We start from the raw sequence: 25,250 nt of genomic DNA, 5'->3' as shown, positions 1-25,250 counted from the left end.
AAAAATCGAAAAGCTTCTGTAAGATTGTGAGGAAATGTCCAGTGGAATACTAGCAGGAGAATAAAAGTGGAGCATCGGGTGTGGTCATAAGAATACAAAGGGAAAGAAGTGAGGACACGTGAAAAGTGGGAGTGCGGGGACGGCAACGATATGGATGACTTCTTTTTCTAGTCACTTAATATCTATCACCTGTGGCATGTGTGATCCTGATGGTGTGTCACATTCCCAGGAAATGACCTGCCAAACAGAGACCAGCCCAGGGCACCCAGCTGAGACATGGTGACCACCGTCACCCCTGCCCCGCAAACTGCTCTCTCTCCCCTCAGTCAGCTGTGGACCGTGTGGGTAAGAACACTCCTGGAAGTGAAGTCACCTGAGAGCATTAATCCACTATCACTCATCCCAGGTTCTATCTGCCATTCACACAGGGCCTGCAGCAACCATTTCCAAATCTCACTTGCTCTGACTCCCTTGGAGAGCTTTTTAAAGACAGATCTTTAGGTCCTGGCTTCAGAGCTACTGCAATGGACTCTTTAGGGCTGGGACCCAAGAAACTGAAGCTTTAACGTGCACCCACGTGATTCTAAATGCAGCCACGAGCCCATGAGCTCCCACGTGGGCCTGCTGGCGGATCCCAGCTGCACCTTATTGAGATGGGAGGAAGACTCAAAACCCTGGCGGTGTTGGTCAGCACTGCTTCCAAGATGCGCGTCTTCTGCTCCAGACCATCAAAGGTGAGCATTTACTGCCAAGGTTCGCTGACAGTTAACAGGTCTTCTTTAGGGTAGATTTTTTTTTTTCAAATGAAGAAATAATTGAGTTTGTATGTAATATATAGCTGCTTTCTCCCCCTGCCCCCTCCCCAAAAAAATCTTTCCTGCTTAACTCTAAAAGTCAGGATCAGTTCACTGTTGACCAAAGTCTGAATCCAGGGAGAAGGTTGTCTTGGATGATTTGGGTGCACAGTCACCCAAAGGGGGAACCCCTGTGCTCTGGTGACTGGAGCCTTAGCCGTGGGCTGAACTAGAAGGCTCCTAGTGGAGCGCAGCTGGAGGCTGGAGGCTGAATTGAAGACGCTAGTGGTAAATTTGGAGTAAAATAACAAATGTCCGGAGTAAGATGAGAACTGAAAGGAGGCACGCTTTCTTCAGAGTAATCCATGGATCCTGACCAGGGAGGCCTCTCTGCACCCCTTGTCCAAATGAGTCCGTCTCACCCTGAGTATCCCACTGTCACCCCCCATCAGAGCCCACCCATCGCAGTGCTGGGGTTGATTGGGCGGTGTGCACCCCGACTTCCTGTCCAGCAGCTGCCGATGTCCAGGGCAGACCTGCACTCTCAGCTTGCCTGCCCTGGGGCATCTAGATCAGGACTTTGCCCAGAAGGAAAGCTCATAAATGGTAGCTGAGTTTTTTGTTTGTTTTTTTTTAAGAAATTGGTGACTGATTTGGTTAAGGAGCAAGAATGTGTTGCTACTGAAGGTGATTAGAACCAGCACTTTATTTAAAACAAGCAGGAACTGCAATTCCTTATGATAGAAATTGCAAGAAAAGTAACAGGCGGCCTTAGCAGAGGTTGTCGCTGGTGCACTCAGGAATTCTTTTGGCTGTGAGTCTTCAGCTGTGACGGAGAGAGGACTGTGAGCTGAGGACAGTCTCCCCAGAAATGCCTTCTCAACAGGCAGGGAGTAGAGGAGGGGCTAGGGGACTTGAGGAAACCTCTAGGGCAGGGGTGTCAAACTCATTTTCACCGGGGGCCACATAGGTTTCGCAGTTGCCTTCAAAGGGCTGAATGGAATTTTAGGACTGTGTAAATGTAACTACTTCTTACCAGTTAAGAGAGAGCTCAGTGCTGCCGCGGGTAGAAACAAGGTGCTGGGCGGGATAAAACAAGGCGGAGGGCCGGATTCGGCCTTGTGTTTGCCACCTGTGCTAGATTTCCCACCCTCTGTCCGAGAGCCACCTTTCCGACTCTGAGGGAGGAAGGCAGGCCTGTGTGCACAGCCTGGGGCTCTGCGAGGCCCAGGGAGGGAAAGGAATCCACGTGGACCTGGAAAGTGGGAATCACGGCCTCTGAAAGCTGCAGTGTTCTGACAGCCAGAGCTGTTCGGTGATTCCGCTGGCCGCTTGTCTTTTTATTCCTGCTGGGTGGGGAGGAGGAGGGGAGAGTGAAAGGACTGCAACTAGGAAACGCAGAAGGAGCAAATCAGATGGAGAGGTTTTATACCCAGAAATACCACTGTCTTCCTCCTGTCGGTGCAAAGACTCACGTAACTTACGGATGCACTGCTAGGTGGCGTCACGGAGCACCACTTCCACTCACTTGCTTCCCGTTTCCCTGCAGACTCACCGCGAGCCAGCAGACATCTACTTCAGTCCCGTGGACGCATCGGCGAGCCCGGACCCGGAGCACGCACCGTCCCACGCACGTGCTGGGTGCCGAGTCGTAAAGGGCCGTCACCTGTGACTAACGAGTCAGGTTCACGGAACTATTGGTGAGTCAAAAACAGCACACAGGCTTATTGCGTGACATGGTCAAAAGAGAATAGTAGACAAGAAGGTATACATTTTAAAAGATTATTTTAAGTCACTAGTTTCGGGTTGATCTCATTTATTATTATAAACTCACGCCTTAGATGTGTCCCTTTCCACTCCAAGCAAAGCTGATGTACATAAAAGTTTGGGTTTGTACCAGCTCTCAGGTAGGGGGAGGTAGCTCTGTTTCTAAAATACTTTGAAAAGGAGTTGGCACAGCGTCTTCGCAATCGTCAGCTCGAGGCGCAGTTGGAAAGCCGGTGTTGGTGGCGAAGAGCGCGGGCCCAGAGCCGGGCAGCGCGCTGGGCTTCGGGTGAGCTCTGCCAGCGCCTCGTTCTGGGGCTTCAGTTGAGTGAGGCGGCGTCTCTGGGTTGTGTCTTCATTTGTAAGGAGGAGATAACGATCGGACATCCCGCCAGGAAGTGTCCAGACTCAATGGGTCCGTGTAGGTCAAGTTTTGGCACTGTGCCCGGCGCTCCTCTGCTGGGAGAGTCCAGGCAGGGCACTGTCGCGGCCAGGTGCGTGGGACACACCTGGACTGGCAGAAGATTGGTACCAAGTACGAGTTTGTTTTCTCCAGAGGGATCACGACATAAATGGTTGGATGTGTTTTTTGGGAAATAAGTAGCAAGAAATCACAAGGTATATGATTTAGATGCGAGTTCCCCCCCCCCTTTATCTAAGTCTTGAAGCAGACGTGCTTGCTCTCTGGCATCAGATTGATGAGGGGATCTTCCCATCCCCCTCAGAGTCGACGCTAAGGTAGACAGACAGACAGACAAGTAGGCAGCAGACAGGGACAGACGAATAGATCATCAATTGCTCCTCAAACATTTGATGCTGAATGATAATTATATCTAATTCCTGTGCATAGAAAACCTATGCTTTCTGATCTTCCACACATTGGCAATAGGTGTATAGTTGAAAAAAATGGCGATCGTAATAATTCTTTTCATTGAATGAGGTTAATTTAAAGGTAAATGCAAAGATGAATTCAGCAAAAACTCATCAAATGAAATGCTGTGTCCAAGAATAGTTTTATGTTTTGATATTTGTCTGGGCCTAATGAAGCTTAAAAAAATAATGGCCCAAATAATTCTAAGTGCTTTCTTATAAATAATAGTGGGTAGAGTTCAAAATAAATAATTTCACAGATTTTTCTAAACACTGGTTTGAATTCAATTTATTTTGGATTTTTATATCAGTCCTTGATGCTTGTAACTTTTCTTTTGTGTGTCTTATCTCAGCTAAACTGTCCTCGAAAATTGGTAGGGGCCATGTCTCCTATATTTTCTAATTTTTGTGCTCAAATGTAATAAAAATGTAGAAAATGCACAGATCATAAATATATAGCTTAATGAAGTTTTACAAATTGAACCTAACTAGCCCCCAGCTCAAGAAACAGAACTCACCAGCCCCCTGCAGCCCCCTGCAGCCCCCTGCAGCCCCCTGCAGCCCCCTCCTTCAGGGCCTTACCCGCTTCCCGAGGGCAGCCTCTACCCCGAGGTTTCACTGCAGAGTTCCGTGTGTCAGCTGGCTGTTGCTGCCCCACAAACAGCCACCAAACTTCACGCAGGACGTCACGGGTCACTCGCTGCGGTGGCTGTGTGGGCACCTCTGCTTGTCTCGGCTGTCTTAAATCTTTCAGAATGTGCAGGCGTGGGGCACAGCTCCCCTCCTGCAGGCCAGCAGGGCGTGGCCGTGGCGGCAGCGGGGGAGGGTAAGGGAACTGAAATACACAAGCCTCCCGTCTGTGCAGCACAGGATCCGACAGAGCAGCTCAGGGTCAGTTTCCATCTTTATTAAAAATGTCGGTATTTCGTTCACCGTGGACTGTTTTTACGTACTTTGATTTTTAAAAAATAAAAAAAAAAATCTTAAAAAAAAAGAAGAAAAGCCCTGGCCAGGTGGCTCAGGTGGTTGGAGCATCATCCCATATACCAAAATGCTGTGGGTTCAGTCCCGTCAGAGCGTGTGTGGGAGCTGGCCAACCAATGTTTCTCTATCACGTTTCTCTCTTTTTTCTCTCTCTCTATTTCTCTCTTTATAGGATCAATGGGCATATCGTAAGGTGGGGACTCAAAAAAATTTTGTAAAAAAACATTGCATTGAAATTTTGTTGTTCTTGACTACTGAGGTTTTTGCAACCCCTTAAATGTGTACCCAGGGTAAACGCCTTGCCTGGCCCTGCTGGGGAAATGCCCTCCGCATCTTTAGTGAGAGGACCCGCAGTCACATGGTGAAGGGCTTGGACACTGGGAACGGTGAAGGATCAGAGCTGACAGCACAATTACCACGTTAGTTTGGGCCATTTTTATGCTTCATTAATGGGAATTGTACGCTATGCATTCCTTTGAGTTTGGCTTCTTTCTCTTAACATTGTGTTTGTAGAACGCATCGATGGTGGCGTGTGTAGTTGTAAATAGTTCATTCTGTTGCTGAATAAAACTCCATTGTGCGAAGAGAGGGCCAAGTTGCTGAGCATTCGAATAGTCACAGCTGAGCGTTGTCAAGAATGGTGCCGCTTTGATCATCTAGTGTAAGGTTTTGTTCAATATACGTGCATCTTTTCCCAGGAGTGGAAATGCTGGGTTGGAGGGTGTGCATATATTCCTTTTTGATAGATACTGCCAGCTTTTTAATGATTAACTCCTTTAGCTTTATTGTAAGTCTTAATATCTCCTTAATATGCCCCCAACGGGCCACCCGTGGACCCTGAGGAAACAGACCGAGTGATGAGCCCCGAGGAGGCTGCAGGCGGAGAGCACCAGCCGTCTCCTCATATCGGGGCTGGATTTGTTTTCAGCGCCATGAGTGCCTTCTGGTCTAGCTCAGGGAAACTGAGGCCCAGAGAAAGCCAGGGACAAAGCAAAGCCAACCTGTGTGACTAAAAGGGGCACTGAGACGGGCCTGAGGAGACAGAGCCCTGGGCACAGCTGTCCTGCCGATGCCTGGTCACTGGGACACAGCATCTGCTCACAGGTTGCTGTAAGGTTTTAATTGTCTTGGCCCTTCTTGGCCCTTTGCATTTCTAAATGAATTTTAGAAGTAGCTTGTCACTTTCCACACAGAGGAAAAAACCTGATAGGATTTTTATTGGGTTTGCTTTGAATCTATAGACTGATCTGGGAGACTTACAAACAACATGCTTCCAAGTCTTCTTAAACATCTCTCAGTGTCTCATACCTTTGCACACCTATTTTGAGTGAAGTAGGTAGCAAATAAACCCATAGAGTGTGTATGTGGCCACCAAGTGCATTGCTGGTTCAAGGCTTTCCAGGGCTGTCCAGCCTTTTGGCGTCTCTGGGCCCCACTGGGAGAAATGTTGTTGTGGGCCACACATTAACTATGCAAACACCAACAAAACCAGAAAAATCTCATGTTTTAAACACATGCATGGTTTTGCGTTGGGCCACATTCAGAACCATCCTGGACCCATGCGGCCCATGGGTCACCGGTTGGACACCCCTGCAAGTTCAGACTGAATTGCACTCTCAGTCACACTACACACCTCACCGACACCTGAGCTCGCCCCTTTGCTCCCCCCACCCTGGCATGGCACGGCTCCTCCTTCAGTCAGGTGGGGTGCCCCTTGAGCCCTCGCTTCCCCCAGCCTGGCAAAAATCTGACCTTCCCTAACCAGGGAACTCTGATGCCACTGCTTTGTGGAGGGGGCAGGTGTCCCTTGTGCTCTTCTGCTCCATAGTCTCCCCCACTTGACCGAAATCACCAGACTGAGTGCTGAGCAGAGCCAGCCCAGAACTAGATGGGTGTGTGCTGGGTGAATGAAAAAAACCATTCCTTGTTCTGCAATTTGGTTTAGGTGGTTTATGGCTTGGTTTGCTTATTTAGTTTTTGTGTAACTTCATTTCAATTTAACTTTAATCAAAAAAAAAAATGTAGTGTTCTAGTTTGGCAGACTGGTGCGTGTCGGTCTGATTCTTGAGGCAGATATGTTGTTTGGTCTGATCTGAATCACATCTTCTAAGTTAGTGTAAAAGAAAATCAGCAGCTCAATTTTGTCTCAGATACCAGCAACCAGTGCTCCTGAAAAGGCAGTCACACCCCCTACCGCCACTAGGTGGCAGTTTTACTCTCAATAGTAGGATCAGCAAGGCCCTGCTGGACTGGGCGCCTTCACTCAAGAGGTTAAACCAATCGTGGAGCAAAACTTACGTAGTCTGGCTGTTGGAAAAATGAAGGCACACGGGAAATGAAAAGGAATGCTACTAGACATTATTTCACTGAAAGGCTAGCAAAAAGCTAAGCTAACCACATCCACAAAATCAGTAAGAACACTGCGTAAGACTAGAGACAGGTCAGACGGCGCTGGAAGTGAAAGGCCGGCCCTCCACGTGGAAGCCCACCCCTGGGGCTGAAGGGGGGATGTGGGGGCACGTCTCTCTGGTGGGACAGCGCCCTGGGGTGGTGATGAATTCTCTGCTCCTGGCGGGAGCAGAGAGGCTTCAAAGGCTTTGAAAAAGACTCTGCCCGATGACTTTTAGTTGGCACTGCTGGTAGCCACAAGTTACTGGGGGACCACGTCAAAGCCACGCTCTGTGTTTGGGGGGCGGAGGTGGAGGACATCATGAATCACCTGTTTCATTTCATTTCATTCTCACAACCCCGTCGTAAATTAGGGAACCACTCTACAGATAAGAAACCTGAGGCTCAGAGTGAGTGTATATCTCATCCAAAGCCACCAAGTGAGAGGCTGGGATAGGAAACCAGCACTCCGGCTGCTGCCATGAGCTCAGGCTGATTCCCAAGAAATCGCACCTCCCTGTCCCGAGAACAAGGAGAGCGTGTCCCCACATAGGGTGCTGTGGGATGAAGGGGGCGGGGCTCACAGGCCACACAGCAGCCGCGGCACACGCAGCCCTCCGCAAGCAGAGGCTCCCAGCCGCGGGGTCCTCGCCCTGCAAGGGCCCCCACGTTGAAGGCTGCGGCCCAGAGGACAGTGAATGGCCCCAGGACGGGCTCCACTGTTTTGCCCAATGTTGATCTCACCTAAAAGTGACATCACCACCCAAAGAGGAACCTCTCAGATTGTGAGGTCCCGGCGGAGGGGAACTGAGCCAGGAGGCCGTGACTGAACTGAAATAACTGACCTCAGTGGTCCGTAACCCCCCCGACCGGTCGGTTCTCCTCTTCTGGGGAACCACAAGAGGAACTCCGAGGGGCTCTGTGTAGTCTACCCAGTTCTGATTTTAAGTTTGATTAGGGGCTTTCCAGGCTCAAAGTATAAATCAGGGCCAGGGCTCATCTCCATGGAATATTGAGGCGGCTCCTAAAACAGCAAACCCAGGCGTTTCATGGGTCCGTCCCCAACCGGCCACCCGTGGGCCCTGAGGAAACAGACTGAATAATGGACCCTGAGGAGACTGCAGGCTGAAAGCATCAACCATCTCCTATGAGCACTGGATCTTTTCATGCTACAACTTCCTTCTGGGCTAGAGTAAGAAGACTGGGGCCCAGAGAAAGCAAGGGACGAAGCAAACCCAACCTGGGTGACTAACAGGGGCACTGAGATGGGCCTGAGGAGACAGAGCCCCAGGCACAGCTGTCCTGCTGCGGCCCTGGTTGCCGGGACACAGCACCCACTGTGTTGTAAGGCTTCAATTTTTGCACAACAGAACCTGAGGAAGCAAATGACCTGTTCTCTCTCTCTCTCTCTCTCCCCCCCTCTCCCCCTCCCTCCCTCTCCCCTACCAATCCCACAAAGACCGCTAACAACAAAGATACTCAAGTCTAGACCGAAGTGTGAGATACAGGGGGAACTGAACCTTCTGTGACTTAACACACCGTGGAAATACAGCCCCAGGGAACAGGAACTGCCTCCCTATCTCCTGCCGCTGGAGTATGAATATGAAAGAAACTACCCGGAAGGGGGAGAGCTAATAGGAAGGGCTCGTAGCTTCTCCCTGCCATCCTCATCACCACCACTGACCTCAACCCTCGGCCTCGTCTCTAGTTGGGTGGCAGAAGGAAGGAAATGAGCGGGACCCCCCCCAAAGATCTGAGGAGAGGAGAGAGCACATGCTCCCCGAGCTGCAGCCCCCACAGACGGGTCACCACTGTGTCACGTGGAGACAGGAAGTGGGGCGGGGGCCAGGCGCAGGCCGGTGGGAGGGTCCAGAAGCCGCCTCTGGGCTTCTTGGACTCAAGCGTTGTCATGGAGGAGGTTCACCAGATTCCTTGGACCCAGACTGGTCCAGAGGCATTAGCTGGAGCCTGAGACCAGTCTCAGGAGGGCACTCGGAGGAGAGCAGTGCAGGGCATGGGTGTGGGTCACCTGCCTGAGGTGAGTGAGGGTCCAGCGGCTGCCTCTCTGGGGCAGCGGAGATGACAGGAAGCAGAGGGGAGCCAGCCCTGTGTGCTCCCTGAAAAGACCACCCTGTAGGGACATCTATCCCAAGGGCCCGGCAGGCGGGGGTGCCAGCAGCAGGTGCCAGGACGGAAGTAAACCTGGTGTGCCAAGAAGCACATAGGACCAGAAGGGTCCTATCCCGAGAGCACACCAACCATGAAATGGGCTTCTCCACCACCAGCTACTGGCGATGCCAGAAGCAAGAAAATTATGACCAGTTGTGAAATACATTACACTCTGTAACCACTTGTATCAGTTTTCTACTGTTTCCATGAACATTACCATAACTTTAGTAATTTAAAATACAGATATGTCTTAGTTTTGTGGGCCAGAAGTCCCAGGAGTCTCACCGGATGACAACCCAGGGCACCCTCCCTTTGCGGAGGCTCCAGGAGAGAAAGCATTTCTCGGTTCACTCTGTTGTCGGCAGTTCCATGGGGCTGTCGGAGGACTGAGGTCCCTTTTCCTTGCTGGCTGTCAGCTGGGGTCACCCTTAGCTCCTGAAAGGCTTCCTCTGATCCTTGCTTACAGCCCCCGACATCTCTGATCCAGTAACGGCGAGTCAAATTTTCTCACTCTGCCATCCCTCCGGCTTTTCCTTATGGTCACATTTCTCTCTGACGGCACCAGGGAAGGTTGGCTACTCGTAAGGACTCATATGATTAGAATGCGCCCACCCACATCATCCGAGATCACCTCTCTATATCAAGGTCCATAACATTAATCACGCCTGCAAAATCCCTTTTGCTGCGTGAGGGTAACACATTCACAGGGGATTAGGGTATGAACATCTTTGCAGACCATTATTCTGTCTACCACCCCATTATATACTTAACAGGTATTTATTTAGTGCCTTAATGGGCCAGGCACAGGGTAGGTGCTGATTTAAGACATCAGGGGCATTAGGGAGGGGAGGGAGGCTGGAGCGAGGGTGCAGCACACTGAGACACCTGTCTTAGGGTTTCTTTGCTGTACTCCAGGGGGTGCCATCTACCGAAATACAATGTGAACTGGACCCCCACCCCCACTGTCCTATCCCCCTTGACTCCCAACCTTCATCCCTGAGTTATGCAGTCTGCTTAACTCTGGACAGGGTCATTCCAGTTCCCTGGGAAACAGGGCTGAGCTCACCAAGGGACTGAGACAGGCATCTGCTAGACCTGGGTTCAGCCAGAGCAGGAAGACCAACAAGAGCACGGGAGGACTTGCAGAATCCTAGAGAGGCCTGGAGAGAGATGCTGCCTCTGCCCTTTACCCTGTTTCCTGACCTGGTTTCATGGTTTCTCAGGGGACTGGGGAGGGTAATGCCCAGGGTCCTGCTGGGCCTCTTGTAATTTCAGATCATCAAAGAGAGATGGGGAGAGCGCAGAAAATGGTTGGTTTCTCACTAACTGCAGCCCCTTCCGGCTGAGGCTCCCTGGCCTATATTTTGCAGATCCAAGGCTCATGAGAGCCCCCAGCTTGCTGGGTTTCTTTCTCGACCACAGTCTTGGTGAGTCAGCACCGTGGTTAGCTCTCAGCCAGGACGCCACAGCCCCCATGCCCCGCCCCCCACCTCCAGAGGTCCAGGTGGAGCAGCCTCTTGATCAGCCCAGCCCTGGCTCTGCCCACGTCTTCCTTCTAGTCCAGAGCCTCCCCGATTGGCCAGCACCCTGCTGCACACCCGAGCAGCAGTTCATCCAACTCCGTGCAGTGCTTCCAAAACCACGCAAGGTGAAGGTGATAGGTAACCGAGAAGAGGTCTCATCAGCCTGGCCCGACAAGCACAGCACATTATCCGAGGCTCTTTGCTCCAGGGAGGAGCTGGGGCGTTCTGCCTCCCTCTGCTCTGGAGTCCACATGTGGAAGCCAGGTCCCAAAGACCAGCCTCCCCCCCGGGGAACAGCCCCCCTCACAGCACCGCATTCTGGCCGACCAGACTTCAGTCACAGGAACAGCTGCCCCAGGGGGTGCTCAGTACACCCTCGTTCAAATGGCTCTTTGCTCTTCACCACAAAACCCACGTCTGCTCCTACCGCTTAAAACTTGCCGGCAGAGGGGCCCTTCGGGGGGTGATGCCCTCAGAAACTAGCGTTCCCCTTTTGAGCTTGTATCCCTCTTCAGGGCTAAGTCTCTGACAGAGAGAGTGTGTCCCTGGGTGGCACAAAAGGAAGCGGTAGCAAGCGGGAAACTTGCTAGTAGTTACACACTGCAGACGGCAGTGTCTGGCTTGGAAGACATCCAACTCTGAAGATGCCCACCCCCACCAGCTCTGGATCCCTCTGTCCAGCAGGCCTTACAGGGTGCGCCCCTGGGTTTCTGATTACGGACACTGGCCTGCAGCTAAGCCTGGGAACCGGGAGAGCTTTCCTCTCTAATCTTCCCCCAAAGAGCACCAGGACAGTGACCGGAATAATACGTGTCTCTGATGCCATGCACACTTCAGCTTTAGGAGTGGGGTGTGACGGAGGATGCTGCTGGTACGTGCCAATATTAGCAGGAAGGCACAAGGTTATCCGACCCCCCGCAGTCTCTGGTGCTGGCTACCGGGTGGCGTGGCTTCTGTTAGTAAATTCACAACGTTTCTGTCTTGTTCCTGATCTGCTTTTAGTAAAAACTTCACAACCCCTTAAAATATCCAGACGCGCTGGTATCTGTACATTCTCCTACCAGCTTCTTAATTTTGGCCTCAGCAGGCTCATACACAAACTAATAGTTCAACCATCACGCAGTCAGTTACAGAGGAGGGATTGTGGCTGCCAAGCACGGACGGGAGAATCCTGGGGCCCCGAGTTTTTACCCCACCTCGAAACGGCCGAAATCTTCTCAGCCCCCGGGTTTTGGGGAGCAGGGGCAGATCCCCTCTTCCCTCTCACTGTGGCGAGCCCAGGCCCCAGGCTCAGCCTCTTCACCAGGGAACAGGCTGATCGTCTGGGGTGCACTAATTAACAGCAAAAATAAAGTCGCATGCGGCCAAACAGCTTGGGGAACTCGGGGAGAGCCCGTTGTCCCAGAGCGCCTGCGATGCTGAGCTCCACGCAGGAGCCCACAGAACACGCCGCCGCCCCACCACACTCGTCGACTGAGTGTCGGGCAGCTCACTCCGGGAGCACCAGCTGCCCACTCCATGCCTTGTCGCTGGGACAGAGACTCACGGGGAAAGCATTTCAGAAAGCAGCAGTTTGTGACAAGCAGAACCAGGGAGACTCTGAAAGGAGTCCCGCTGGCCCTGGGCTTCAGATGGGGCCCTTCAGGGGGGCGGGTGGAGGCAGGCAGCCCTGTCCCTGGGGGAGACTCTCCTAGAACATCAGGAAACTTCTCAACTGTCCCGTTACCTTTTAGGGACCTTTCGCACCGGTGTCCAGTCATGTCCTGGAATTGGCCTGAGTTCCACATGTGCGCGTGGAATGAACTTGGACCCCACCCACTCTGCTCCAGCCAACCCCCCAAGTTTGTTTCCACCTCGGAGGCCTTTCCTGCTATTCCCCATGTCTGCAACATTCCTCCCCCTCCCCTCTGAGTGGCTAGGTCCCTCTTAGCGTCCAGGCCTCAAGTCAGCATCTCCCCTCAGAGAGTCCTTTCCTGACGCCCTCTCCGACGCAGCCCACCACCCCGAGTGTTCACTGTCCCACCAGCCTCCCTTGTGTCCCTCTTATCACTACCTGACATTTTCTTAGGTCGATTTGCTTACTGTCACCCACCGCAAGTGTGAACTCCGCAGAAGCAGGGCCCTTGTCCGTCTCATTCACGGCCGTGTCCCCAGGTGCCCGGCACGTGGCCGGCAGCCAGGAGGAGACGTCTGTTGAAGGAATGTTGAAAGGCATATTCGGATGTATATGTTTGATGGGCTGGGCGCCCCCTAAGAGCTGGACTGGAGGGAGATACCTGGGGGGAATCCCCTGAGGACTCTGGTGGAGAGGGCGGGGCCAGGAGCCTGGGCTGGGATGTCCCAGGTCAAGTGTAAGGCTGTGCTGTGCAGTTCCCTCCACATCCCTGCCCAGAGGTGCACAGTAACCAGGGTGCGCAGCTTCCACGAAGCTCCCGGGAACAAAGACACTGGATACCAGACGTCTGTACCTTCACGCTCGGTCCGGCTACAACTCAGGACACTCAGGGGAGCGTTCAGGTTCGATAAGTAACTCCTAGGGAATGCGGTTTAAGGGAGCCAGAAAAACTGTTTGGTTCTCTGCTCCCTTCGCTTCCCCACTTAAAGCCGCCAAAGAGGAAGGACAGAAAAGGCTCCAGAAGAGCAGAGAGAAGTGAGGTGCAGCCCTGCCCTGTCTCGACCCAACCCTGAGGCCTAGTCCTGCGTCGGGGAGGCTCTGGGGAAAGGCAGGAAAGCAGAATGGCCTTTCTGTGAGGTCTGGGGAGCTGACGCAGGCCAGGATGGAATTCTCCCCTCTGCCCCATCTCAGGGTTTTCTGGGCTGCAGCCCCACAGATGTGCCCAGCCGAACCCACACTGTAATTCTCATTTCGAGGCGAAAAGTTGAAGACTCAAAGTTTAATGGATGCTTGGGCGCCCCAAAAATTGCCATCCCCACCCGACCTCCTCCCTGCATTAGAACCCTCACTTCAGGTATCAGGTGGGCGGAGCTCAGGGGGACTGAGCTCCTCCTCCGGCCCAGGTAAGAGAATCCGGGTCAGGCCGTGGCCTCAGTGTCGGCTGCTCTCAGAGCCATCTCAGTCCGGCTGAGTCGGCCTCCCCGGGGTGAGTCAGAGCCCTCGTGGTTGCAAGCTCCCAGGGGCGTTCGGTGCAGCAGGGCTGGGAATCATGGGAATCAGACACCCCACCTCAGACGGTGCTTCCCATTCTCACAGCTGCAGGGAGAGTGTCCTGGGGCTTCCAGCAGAGCCGAGCCCCGTCTTGTTAAAAAGTGTATGTATTGCCCCTATGATTTCACTTATGGGGAATTGAAATAACAGTATAGATGAACGAAGAAAACAGGAACAGGCTGAGGGATATAGAGAATGAACTGATGTTTGCCGGGGGGGGGGGGGGGGGGGGGGGGGGAGTTGGGGACTGGGTGAAAAAGGTGAAGGGATTAAGAACTGCAAACTGGTAGTTACAGAGCAGTCATGGGGATGAAAAGTACAGCACAGGAAATAGCAACATTGCAATCACTATGTACGGGGCCAGGTGGGCACTGGGAACATCAAGGGGAACACTTTGTGGAGTATAGGATTGTGTAACCGCTATGCTGTATACCTAATACAAAATAATATTGAATGTAAACTGTAATTGAAAAAGTGTAATTAAAAAATGGCTAATGACAAAAATAAATACACGTATTACGTAAACGAAGCCAGCCATGCCCTGCCCCCCCCCCCATGAGATGCAGTAGTGTGGAGAAAGGTAGTCCCTCCTCAGGGACTAGAAGTCTAACCAGTTTTTCAACTGAATTGAGTCTACAGCCCAGTAATTTTCCACTCGGAGCCAAGTTAAACATTAAAGAGGCCCTTTACTATTTGGTGGTTATAAAATACATCTCCAGTAAAAAGGAGTCATCAGAAAACAAGCGGGAAGGTTCTTGTACCGTGTCCATGAAGGATAGGTATTGTATAGCTCGGCTCACGGAGCAAGAGGTGGCTAGAAATTTCCACAGCAGTGCCCAGGAGTGGCCTGCAGGTGGCACTGGAGAGTGATGCTGAGAGAGTATCTGCTCCTGCAATTTCAGCCCCTGGAAAGAGAAAGCTCAAGGGAAGACTAGGCTTTCTTTCCTTCCTGCTAAATTTAATTGCTTTAAGTTAAGGCACAGTGTGAGACTTCGTGGCATACAAAAAATAACAAAATTATAAAAGGTGTAATTTGGAGGTTTTGTCAAGAGCTGTGCTGATGGAACCCTAATAGCTGTAAATGTTCCGAGGTGCTGAGGCTGGGCGCGAGGGTGTCTGAGGGAGGAACAAAGCCGCGTTAAGTGCTCGGGCTCAGGCTCCGAGAGGAAAAAGCTTTTTGGTCTGCAATTACCAGTCTGCTGCTCTTAAAACACATCCCCTTGCTGCTTGCTATTTTTTCATGCATACTTCTCCCTGATGGGTTCACGTGTACGTTCACATGAGTAAAATATGCTTTTTACACTTGGCTGGGTGTTGAAGTTCCTGACTGACAGAATAAAGACTTAGGTCCTCACTTGGCAGCGGCTTTGCCTGATACTGGGCTTGTGAAGCTCCAAAGTGCAAAACGCACTCATCCAGGCAACACGTTTGCATTTTATGCGTTTGCCTGCTTCCCAAGCCTGCCTTGTCAGGTGTATTCCCTCTCTGGTTCTTCCCTCCGAAATCCTGGAGCAGTGTGTCCCTTCCTCGGTGGAGAGTAAGCTCCTCCGTTCCTGGGCAGTGGCAGACCTCCGACCTTCTCTCTGGGTTCGTACTCAGCAGCGTGCGCCTGGCCGGTGCTCTCCCAGGTGGGCCAGGCCAGCACGTGGGCCGAGGACAGCACTGGATGGATCTCCCACCGTGTGTCCCTGGCTTTTAGAAGGTCCTAAACCCCGAGCTAAGGTTGCTCTGGTTCGTGCCTTGTTCCTTTAAAAATCCTTCCTACTGAGAAGAGCTTTTGAAAAAGGAATTAGAGTTTACATTTCCACTTAGAGCGGCCCATCCCAGATTGGAGGAGAAGCCCTTTTTGATCCCTTACACCTCCAGGGACTGTTGACTGAGCTGGGCCACGATTGCAGAAAGGTGGCCAAGACAGACACTGATGAAAGCGGATTGTCAGGAAGCATTGGCCTCACACTGCCCATGTCTCCTAAGCCTACAGCATCCTGTAGGAAGGAAGAAGGCCTTTCTCTTCTTGTCGCCTCCACAGCCTGATGGCCGGGCCCGAGTTTCTGCCTCCGGCCCGTTGGGTTTCTCTCGGCCAGGGCCGTTCATCTTCCCAGGGTGGCCTCCAGAGGGAAGTAGTTCAGAAAGAGGGAAATCAAAAGACAGACTTGTGGAAAGGTGGTGAGCCACAAACGGGGCTCAAGAAACCAAAAGGCTTTGGTTGAGAAGTGCACGTTCCTCTTCAGGCCTCAGCTCACTTCCTCAATCCTCATGCATGTTTTGAGTTAGGTGGATGTTAACACTCCCCCCAAAATATCTTCTTCCTGACTGACACTGGTTACCCGGACCAGCTATAGGTCATTGAAGGGGCTCCGTCAATACAGTAACCCACATCTCCATTCTTACTCCGTGTGCCCGTAGAAAGGCCTCTTGGCCAAGGTCTCCCACCCACAAGCAGATTCACAACAAGAGGGGAGGCTAGCGTCTCACCTGTGCTGGACATATGACTGCAATATTTTTATTACCTCTACACTTAAAATCCTCCTGCTTCTTCATAAATCTGCACAAACCCAGGAAACAAAGAAGGCACAAACACAACTCACAGGCCCCTTGCAGCAGCTGTGCCCCAGACTAGCACCCATGTGGGTGCCCCGGAATCAGACTCAGGCCATCAACGGCAGCAGTTCGCCAGACACTCACCAGGGAAAGTCTTAATGTGCTTGTTCTCAGATGTGCTTGAGCTCACCCAGTATTTACTAGGCTGACCCACTCTTACTGCGTTGCTTGATTCCCTGATGAAAAGTGACTGTCACAGTCATACCTTTTGGGCACTTAGCGTTTGAAGTGCTTCTACATAGTACTTCCAGGTAGTCTGCCCACCACCACCAGAGGCTGGTACTATTATCGTTCCCGTCTTACAGATGAAGACACTGAGGTGCAAAGAAGACAAGCGACTTCCCCCAAACAAGTGACGCGATCAATCACGCATGTCGTGCCATGAGAACAAGGAGGACAGAACAATCGCATTAAAGAACAGCAGTCGTAACTAATGCTGACTGAGCTCTGTGTGTCAAGCCCTGCACCAGGTGCTGCAGAAACTTTCTCTGCTTTGACCCTCACATCGGCTGGTCCGGAAATTACATCAGAAGCTCGGCAGGTCCAGCCTTCGAGGAGTGTGACCACAGTGTGGAAAGGCTCTATCTCTGGGCATCTGCTCTTTTACCTCTTGTTTTGACCACTAATGTTTCCAATGCAGTTGGAACAGACCTGGTTTCCTCACTGCTTCCTCTAATGTCTGGCCATCAGAGTCCTAATAATGGGTCACATCTGGGAGAACAACCAGGCTCCACCTCTCCCCCCCCCCCCCAGCTACGTCACTGGGGATCATTATTACAGTAATCCCCCTCTGTCCATGGTTTTGCTTTTCGCCATTTCAGTTACCCATGCTCAGCTGTGGCCCAAAACTATTAAGCGGGAAATTCCAGACATAAGCTATCCATAATCGAGCAGAGTGATGAAACCTCACACCATCCCACCGCAGCCCACCCAGGACGTGAATCGTCCCCGCACAGGCTGCACCACCTCGTCCCTGAGAAGCCGCCTCAGTTACCAGATCACTTGTCAGAGAGAGACCACAGCTGGTGTGTGTGTGTGGTTGCAGTTGTTCTATTTTATTGTGGTCGTCGTGTCTTAGAGTGCTGAAGTTATAAGTTAGCCTTTATCACAGATATGTGTGTGTCGGAATAAACACACATATGTGTCTGTGCATGTGTGTATATGTGTGTGTATGAATAAATATGATTAGGTACTAGCCACAGGTCGAGGCATCCCTTTGGGGTCTTGAAACACGTCCCCCACAAATAAGGGTGGACTGCTGCTGTACTCCCAATTTGATGAGGACACTGAACCTCAAATAAGCTAAGCAATTTGTGCAAGTCCATCCAGAGTTCAGGGGTCTGGGGAGGGAGGTGCAAACGCAGCGTCCAGCTCCGAGCAGACAAGGGAGGTTAGGGCACAGCAGCCGAGGAACCAGCCGGGACAAAGTGCGGAGAGGCCCGCTGGCTCGTGCAGTCCAGACGGATGAGGGCGGAAGGCACGGGGTCTGCAGTTGACCGGTAAAAACGTGCGTGCCGTGCTGAAACACGGATGGCGCTATCCTGTGAGCCAAAGGCTTTCAAACACGTTTCAATATGATCAAATCTACTTATTGCTAAGGCCTGGACCAGAATCTTTGAAAATAATTATCGCTTTTGATTGATTTAGTTAACAAAACCCACGAGACAGGATAAGAGCATCCTCGCCCCCATCGTATGGATAAGAAAAGTAAGCCCAAGAAGTTAAATGATACACTTAGGATTGTAGACTGTCAGTGACAAAGCAAAACCTTATGCCCTCATCTTCCGACGCCTGGTCCTGAACTCTGACCCTAACAAAGAACCCATGTCTGACTCCAAGAGAACTGCCAGCCCGGGCACACTCACCCTATACTTAGCCGAGCAGCAAACACAAAGCCCGCGAGCCCCACCCACTCACTGGCGGCCTGCTCGCGCCACGCCCCCTCAGCACACTGGACTGCGGGCAGAGAAGGCTCTGCCGGGTTTGTAAATACAACTGTCGGTTCACGGGGCAAGGAAGAAAATCCAGAGCCTCGCGGGCCTCTGAAACTCTGAACTGCCTTCTGCACTTTCCCTGTGGTGGTCAGAGAAAAAATCAGTTCGTCTTCAGCAATCTGAGTTTCAACCAGTGTAAAGCATTTCACTGAAGAAGATTTTTGTTCGGTGTTTGAGATCCTCTGCAACACCCCAGCCCCTCTGCTGCCAGGGAAATCCTTTGAAGAATTCTAAGAATCCTCTCACCGGAAAGGGTGGGCTCAGGAGCCTCCGGAGGTTCCCGCAGGCATCTTTAAACTCTGAGTTTGAAGCGTGGGCGGGGCCAAGAAAAGGTGGCTGGGCGGAGGGGGGCGGGGAGGAGGAGTGGCCACCAAGGGACAGAAGAACCAGCCATGCAAAACCTTGGTTAGCCAAAGATACCATTTCTGGGGACAGTGAGCCCCTCCTTTACACATGGCTACCTCCCCACCACCCTGCCCCCAGCAGGATAAAAATATTTTGATGGTGTTGGTTATGGCTCTATAATCACTAATTAGGCAAGGAGAAAAGCAAGGAAGGCGGCATTGAGAGACAAAGTGAACCACGAGGCACACTGGTGATGCTGGGATCTAGGCGCTGGGACTGGGGTCGGGAATGAACGGAGTGGCCCTGGAGTCGACCTGCTGTGAAAGCCAGGAGTCCGCAGGCAACAAACCCGGAGTGCAGGCCCGCCCCACCCCTCCCGGCTGCGTGACTCGGGCAAGTCACAGAACCTTCTTGAGCTCACTTCTCTGTAAAATGGGGAACAGCGCAACGTGTCTCACTAAGTACCCACGAGCACTGAGGGATAGCAGCAAATGGGAGTTATTACTAATTAAAAATTCAAGATTGTCCTCGATTCCAAAGAGTCTGTCTCCTCAGTTAAGGTTCTCTCATAGTTTTTTCATTATTTCTAGAGAGGGTGTTTGCAAGCCATATACAGAGTGGGGCAAAAGCAGGTTTCCAGTTGTTCATATGAAAAATAATGCAGTAATTAGTACATAATGATAGAAGATAAACCTGCTTTTGCCCATCCTGTGTATTTGTGGCTCTCTGTCTACCACCTTATCTGCATTCGGTTCACCAGTTTCTCACACACGCAGCAAACTCAGCCTGCCAGACAGTCGATAATCAAAAGGGCGCACCGCCTCCTTCTGCTTTCTTCCCGGTTTAACTAAGTTTTGCTCCGTTTCTTATTTTCTGGGAAATGTTGTTTACCGTAGGTTCCTCCTCCCCAGAGCTGGCGGCCCGCACCTCGGCTTCCACCTCACTGAGCCCATGATGGGGGCTGCTGGGGAGATAATGGGCTCTGGAGGGCAAGCGGCCACTCGCAGCGGGCCGCCGCAGTCTCTGGGTAAAGGGCAGCAGCGCAGAAACCTCACTAATGCACTCTTCCCATTACCGTTCTCCAAATCTTCCCATCTCCCACGGTTCCCTGCAATTAAGCTTTGCTCTTTCAACGCCTTCCTCTGCCCCCCAGGGTCATCGGCTTCCATCAGCGCCGTCAGTGACAGCCAGAGCTGGCCCTGGAGCTTTTCAGAAATCGCACAGTTTAAGGCCGGGTTGTTCTGTAGAAACCTTCTTAGCAGGGTTCTGTACCTTGCATGTCTTCAGCTTTGACAAGAGCCGCTTAAACGTGGGTCCTGAAGAGCTCCCGTCCTGGGGTGGGGGAGGGGCGGGGAGTCTAGCTTTATCTGTTTTCAGTAAATGAGTTTATTTTGCCACGTACTTAGCATCTACGAGTAGATTTTTAAATTTTATTTGGCATGACATTTTAACTCGTTCTGTCTCCTAACAACTCTGAAAACCCAGGCTTACATCAAAAGCCCTCTGGAGTGGGGTCAGAACTCATAGAACAACTACCCAATGGTAGCCAGATATTCTCACTCTAGAGAATTTTTCCACTGAAGTCTCGAAACAGCTCACTGTCCCCTGCCCACCACTGGCACTTGCATCCCCAGAAAAGGATTGAAGTCTCTAGTCCTTAGTCGTTACGTAATTAAAAATAGCACTTGTAATAGATGAATATCGCCACCAGATGGCAACAAAGGTCACAGTTCCATTGCTGTACTTCGTGCCAGATACCTGGCTGGGAATTAACTGGTGGTGAACAAAAAGGAGAGTTCACCCTAAATTCCAAATCTAGCAAGGCAGACATTAAAAAAATATTATAAGTAGTTAAGTTACAATGCTAGGAGGAAGTATTCAGAGACAAGTGCTTGGAGTAGACAGGCAGCCAAGTTCACCACATGTTCCACGGCTTCTCCCCATTCTCCAGCCACCATGCAGCTAGGTGGGGCCTTGTGACTACTTCAGGGCTACGGATATGAGTGGAAATCACATGCGACACTTTAGAGCAAAGCTGAGAGCAGTGAGTATAGTTTCTCCACGTTTCTCTCTCCCTTTGCTGTGATGACTGGACACATGGCAGAGGGCAGAACATCTGATGGCCTGAACCCCTGAGTGACAATGTGGAGCAGAGCATCACCAGTCCCCATGCTCCTTGACCCCAAACTTCCACAGCTATGTTGGACAGATAGCACAAATCTTTACTGCATTAAGCCATTATTTGGGGGTTAATCATTTCTGCAGCCTAACCTAGCACTACTCTTGATACAGACATAGAAGTAAGAGTCAGGTCTTATTTCTGAGTGTGTCTTTGCACAAGAAGCATAGACCTGTGAGGACGGAGACAAGAAAAGCAAGCTGCAGTGCCACCTCCAATCCTCCTGAGCCCAGTGGGAAGGGCAGACAGGGAGTGTCCCCAAGGGGACAGGCTGGGCACGGTTGCCATTGCGCACCACTACTGAGCACTCGGTAACAGTCCTGGACGGTGCAGCTGTTCCCGCCAGGCCAGGGGCAGGCCAGGGAAGGGCAGGACTCTAGGCAGCTGGTCTCGGCAGGAGTAACTAACTCCTAGGCTGCTGTCTTGGGCTGGCACAGCATGGCTGTGTGTCTCTCTTGTAGCAGCCACAAAACCTGTCACTAAAGAGGGTGGTCGGGTACTAGTGGTCGGCCTAACCTGGCACTGGCATCCCACCAGTCAGCTCTCTTTTCCATTTTCTTTCCAGGGTTTTTTTTTTTAATTTCTTATTTTGATGTAGAAAAAAAAAAGTAGTAGAAAGAACATTTATTTACCCTTCACCCAGATCCACTCATCCATGTAAAAAAGGTTTCTAAAAACCAATTGATCTCTCACACCAAAAATAGCTTTGATGCCTAAGACTTCAATATTAAGTTCAAGCTTCATAAACCAGTTTTATATTTAAGACTTGCAAAATATATAGAGCAGCCTTAATATCTAAAGAGCTATTGCAAATTCATAAGGGGAAATTAACACCCCTTGGGAAAATAGGCAAAGACCATAAATAGCCAGTTGGCAAAAGAAGAACTGACGAATGAAACTATGAAACAATTTGACATCACGGGTGATTAAAGTGAAATCTCATGTTCACTTAGCAGACTGACAAAGCTTTTTACATGAACAATAACACTGATGGTGGAGACAATACAGGAAATGGACATTCGTACAATACTGCTGGTCCCGGAAATGAGTGCAGTGTTCTGCTTGGCTTATCTGGGGAAAATACCATTAAAAGGTAAGTTTTTTTTAAGGCACTTACCTTTTAACACAGCAATGTTAATTCTTGCACTTTATTTCTGGAAATAGGCAAGTATGTGTCCCTGACCCTCCCCTGAGAAAGAAGAGTACTCATTACAACATTATTTCAGAGAAAATATTTAAAAAGTAGGGATTTTGGCTAAAAAAAAAATAATAATGATAATGGTATTCATACAAAGCCCTAACACTCTCTATGCAGCACCAACTGAATGCTAGGCCTGCTTAGTAACATGTTGCGTATCCTGCCTCATCGCGGCCCCAGCAGACAGGGGCCACCACTGCTCCCCAGGCACTGAGACCGAAGTGCGGAGAGGCCCACAGCCTCCCCCCGGGTCACCGAGCCCGGGAGTGTGTAGCTGCCGCTGTTACCCAGACGGGTCGCCCAGGGCCGCCCCTTAGACGCACACTCTCCTGCCTCCCTGCAGTGATTCAAGTAACAAAACCAATTTGTATCCTCTGTCATAGGGAAATGTTCATAATACAGGCAGAGCGCGGAGAGAGGGTGGGTTCCCTCCCGACCACCACGATAAAGTGACTCCCGCAAAACGGCGAGTTGCCGCGTTGCTGCAGGTGGCGAAGACACAGCGTCCATGAGGCCTGACAGAGTGGGGCGCAGTGAAACCGGAGGTGCCCGCGCGTGAATGAGAAAAATAGATTATGGCACGCTCCATACAGTGCAAAGCCATTTTTATAAAAAGGATTATGTGCACATTTATATAAGGATGTATAAAACATATTCCTCAATCAAAAGATTAGGATTTGGGGGGACTTTGGCTTCTTCTGATTTCTTTATTTTGTAAGTTTCCACCATGATCATGTAATTCTTGTAATATAAAAAATGCGAGTGACTTCTCCCACGACCCAATTCTGCCTTCTCCTCTTCCCCTCTGGGATACGGGTCCCAGAGACACTCCCTAATAGGCACCCTGTACTCTGAACTTGACCTCCCAGGCAGCAGGCAGGGATTTAGGAGCCAGGATGGGAGTGGGAGGGGCTCACCAGCCAAGCTGGCAGTGAGGACTGTCCCTGGAGAGAGCGGGGCACAGACAGCCCCAGATCCAGGGATTAAAAAAAGCTTTCCTGCGGTGAACTAGGCTAGTGCATAGGGGGAGGGAAAGCAGGAGCTGATGCTGTGTGTTTGGCGTTAGAAAAGTCAGGTTAAGAGTAACTTTCCCACATTCTGTTGAAATTCTACAAAAAGAACACACATGCTGCACCAAAGGCAGAGAGCAACTTAACAGACAATTGAAGGCCAAGTGACAAAGCCAGAGACTTCCTTCCCGTGGGGGGGGGGGGTGCAGACAGGGAAAGGACCCAGCCAGATCCAGGCCTTCCTGGGAAGTGCCGCCCAAATTCCAGTGAAGGTCAGAATTCTGAATCAGGGCAGGTGTGTTTGCCAAACTCAGGAATTTAACTGGGGAACATGACTCCTGAACCAGAGAATGGAATGTCTAGGTTGATTTCCCCAATGTTCTCGAGTTAATTTCCAGATTCCTCTAAACCCCCCGAGCCTAAAGAAACGAACCACCTCTCCCACTAAGATCTGAGACCCCCTCCTTTGCTTAAAGACCAGGTGGAGGCCTCTACCTCCCATCTAGATACTTGGCTGGTGACCAGGAGTAAGTGGCAGCCTCACTCAGCTGCAGACGTTCTGGGCCTGATAAGGAAAAAAAGGGACTCCTCCTCCAAAGACACTGCCAGCCTTACCTGGCAGGTTACACACACAGGACTGGATTCTGAGGGTACTTGATCGAGGAGGCTAGAACATAATACTGAATAAGAGAAAGTTTCTTGATTTGGGAGTGTGCTTCTCATATACAGACTTTAACATCCTGGCAAGGACTCCAGGAAATGGTACATAGTTGCTACTAAGTTGTTTCCAAACACAGGAAGAAAAGCAATGGCCCCTGGTAATCGAAAGTGAAATACCAGAATTCCCAGAGCAGACGCCGGAGGAGGGATGCAAAGACGCACAGGAGAGGGCGTTTGGGGGCTCACAGCCTAAGCTGGGCCGGAACACCCACCAAACGACTGCATCCCACAGGGGGGCCACACGGCAGGGCACTGCGAGAGGCCCGCCAGCCTCGTGGAGTTCAGCGGTTCCGCTCCTCTGCAGACCACTGGCGATGAGAGGAAGGCGATGGCAGAGCAAGTTAAACTGAGGGTGGTCCCGGTGATAGGAGCCCCACTCCTCCGCCCAAAACTGAGGCCGGGTGATGGTGCCTGTCAGAAATCAGATGGATCTAATTACCAGAATGAGTGGGAGGTTGGAGTCGCCACCGGAGGGCCTGGCCTGGACAGTTGTGAAAAGAATTAATAGGACATGACGCTCCTACCAGCAACACACATGGGAGTCAGCAAAGGCACCCTGCAGCGCACCCTGCACATGCGCCGAACACAGATGATCGAGAAGCCGAGGGCAGTTGTCCAATAAAATTCCAAGATCCCTTACCCAGCTACTGGACCTCACGTAGGATTCAGACTATGACAGGAGGAGAGGATGGGCTCCCATAAGGAAGAGCTTTGCAGAAGAAAATCTGCAAAGGCCCCAATATGCTTGAAAAGCTGCTGAAAGATAAATTATATATTTACTTGAAAGAAAGGAAGGTGGGGGAGAGAAACACTGATTTGCTGTTCCCCTTCCTTATGCATTCATCGGTTGATTTTTTTTACTTATTGATTTGAGAGGGAGAAACATTGGTTCGCTGTCCCACCTATTTATATGCATTCCTTGGTTGACTCTTGTATGTGCCCTGACTGGGGATCAAACCCCCAACCTTGGCCCATTGGAATGACATCCCAACTGAGTTACCCAGCCAGGGCAAATAAAACAATTTTTTAAAAAAAGGAGCAAAAGACCCACTCTTTCTATTGCAGTACTTACAAAGAAACCTGGTAGTTATTGTCAGTTGCTTCTATTTAATTAGCATTTGTCAGAGCGAAGTGGGACCACTTTTCTCATTACTGCAAGGGTGCATAAATCTTATTTCAGCTTAATGAAGATGTTTTCCTAATCCCTTTTTAATCCTTGTATTTTAACAAAATGCCAAGGCACAATTAGTTTTGGTGAAGATAATAGAGATTAAAATATTACTTGTGCCTGAGATTTTTTTCTCTCAATACACAAAAGTAGGATCACGTGGTGGAGAAGGCTTCATTTACTAACAATAGAGAAGTTGGCAGCTGCTCTTCTTGATATATATTTATGGTATTTCTGTTGTCTTATAAGTACCATGTGAAAAGAACATTGAAGGGGAAAGAAAGCTAGCTTGCTGTATTAAAAATATCTGAGTAGTTTTTTACACGGAGGTAAACCTACGCACAGTGAAATACACAGATCGGCGATCAATTCCGTGG

At 50.8% G+C, this 25,250-nt stretch overlaps 1 long non-coding RNA gene across 1 annotated transcript; it reads left to right on the top strand.

The window, feature by feature from the left end:
* The first annotated feature begins 508 nt into the window (after window positions 1-508).
* On the top strand, window positions 509-13,585 carry LOC128627449 (uncharacterized). Its single transcript, XR_008391624.1, has 3 exons — window positions 509-734; window positions 2,344-2,494; window positions 12,226-13,585. It is a non-coding gene; the product is annotated as an uncharacterized LOC128627449 (long non-coding RNA).
* Window positions 13,586-25,250: the final 11,665 nt, after the last annotated feature.

Source organism: Artibeus jamaicensis, unplaced genomic scaffold (assembly GCF_021234435.1).
Source record: "Artibeus jamaicensis isolate MK-2021 breed Jamaican fruit bat unplaced genomic scaffold, CSHL_Jam_final contig_1132, whole genome shotgun sequence".
Taxonomy (NCBI): Eukaryota; Metazoa; Chordata; class Mammalia; order Chiroptera; family Phyllostomidae; genus Artibeus; species Artibeus jamaicensis.
The sequence above is the reverse complement of the archived record's forward strand: the minus strand, read 5'-3'. Positions and strand labels throughout refer to the sequence as shown.